Here is a 1,556-nt window from a genome sequence, read left to right as displayed (position 1 = left end):
CCCGTGTCTTGCCGGCCCTGGTAATTGGGTGTCGTGGTGGCTCCTGCCTTGCCCTCTGATGACTTTTCTCTAATTGCTCTAATCTCTGTTGTCACACGCCGCTGGCGGCTCCCCAAGGGGGGGAGATGAGGGGGTGAGCCCTAGGCAGGGGGAGGGGAAGGTTGGGGCCCTGCACCTCCGTGCGTAGCCCTGTGGCGCAGGCGGGGGAGACGAAGGCAGACGTGGTTCTTATGCCTGGGTTCTTACAGTCCCAGGGCTAGGAGGGGGCGTTAATGGGGGAAGTGGGGGGGGGGTGAAAAGATTCCTGGGGGGCCTTGAGTGCTGGGAAAGGGGATGAGTGGGAAGGAGGACCCTGATTGGGCTTGGCTCCCAGGGAGAGGATATGGGGCTCCCGTGGAGGAGCGGAGCTGAGAACTTCTGGGGGTGCAATGCCTGACTAGGAGCAGGGATGGGGGGGGGACCAGAGGTGGGGGGCGGGGAAAGATCTGGGTGGGAGCGGTCCTGTCTGTGCAGCTGCCTTGTTTCTGGGAGCACACAGACCAGAGCCTCCTCCCGGACGGGACGGTTGTGTGTGGCCTGTCCCCCTTTGTCACACCTTTGGGAGGACAGTTCGGTGCGCCCGTGTCTCGCGTGTTGCCTCCGACTGTGCGTCTGGGCATGGCTGCGTGTGCGTGAGAGACAGAGACAGAGAGAGGCTGTGTGTTACTGGCAGCTGACTGGCTCTGTTGAAACCCCATCAGCCGCCAGCCCTGAAGACGTCCCTTGCTGAGCCTCTGGGAACCGAGCGCCTCGGGACAGAGGTGACTGGTGCAGCTGGGGGGGTGGGTGCTAGCCTACATAGCCGCTTAAGCCCCTACTGCTGGGGTAAAGCGATTATCAGTGTGTGTGTGTGTGTGCGCGCGCGCGCCATGTGTAGGTGGGTGAGACTGAGCTCACAGCCTCTGGAGGCTGCAGGCTTCTCGCACTGCCCCGAGAAGATCCAAAAATTCGCCTGCGGCGTTGCCCTCCCTTTCCCTGCCGAGACTGCCTCCCCGACGCTGACCTGAGTACGTGCATTTACTCCAAGATGCTGTGCTTCTAAATGGCTTCTCCTCCTGGGGGTCCTCTGGCTCTAGCGTGGAATTTCGGTCAGTGTCGGAGGGGAGATCGTTTGGGACGGAGGGAGCTTCCTGACGCTGCCTCAGTGGCACGGACGCGTTGAAGTTTCTGCCCTGGCGCTTGGCAAGCGAATCGCCTACAATCACGCTTGGGTTTTGCTCGCGTAAACCCAAGCAAGAGGAAAAGGTCTGGGGTCCACCTCCTGGGCCAGGAGGCTCTTCCCGGGGTTGATTCCAATAAGGGCAGTGAGTATGAAGCGTGGGGGGGGGGATGAAATGTTCCAAAACTGGAGAGTAAGTTCAGTTTCGTGTTACAAGCAGACGCAAAGAAAGAGAGTTCTAGGGGCGCCTGGGTGGGCGTCCGACTTCGGCTCAGGTCGCGATCTCGCGGTCCGTGGGTTCGAGCCCCGCGTCGGGCTCTGCGCTGACAGCTCGGAGCCTGGAGCCCGCTTCGGATTC

General features: G+C 61.5%; 1 non-coding gene across 1 annotated transcript in view; it reads left to right on the top strand.

Moving 5' to 3' along the window:
- The first annotated feature begins 452 nt into the window (after nucleotides 1-452).
- Nucleotides 453-1,556, top strand: part of ELFN2 — a 70,635-nt gene continuing 69,531 nt past the window's right edge. Inside the window, exon 1 of the transcript XR_006601103.1 lies at nucleotides 453-1,046. This is a non-coding gene — a transcript (extracellular leucine rich repeat and fibronectin type III domain containing 2). The remainder of the gene's footprint in view (nucleotides 1,047-1,556) is intronic.

This window comes from Felis catus, chromosome B4 (assembly GCF_018350175.1).
Source record: "Felis catus isolate Fca126 chromosome B4, F.catus_Fca126_mat1.0, whole genome shotgun sequence".
Taxonomy (NCBI): Eukaryota; Metazoa; Chordata; class Mammalia; order Carnivora; family Felidae; genus Felis; species Felis catus.
This window is presented reverse-complemented; position numbering and strand designations above follow the sequence as displayed.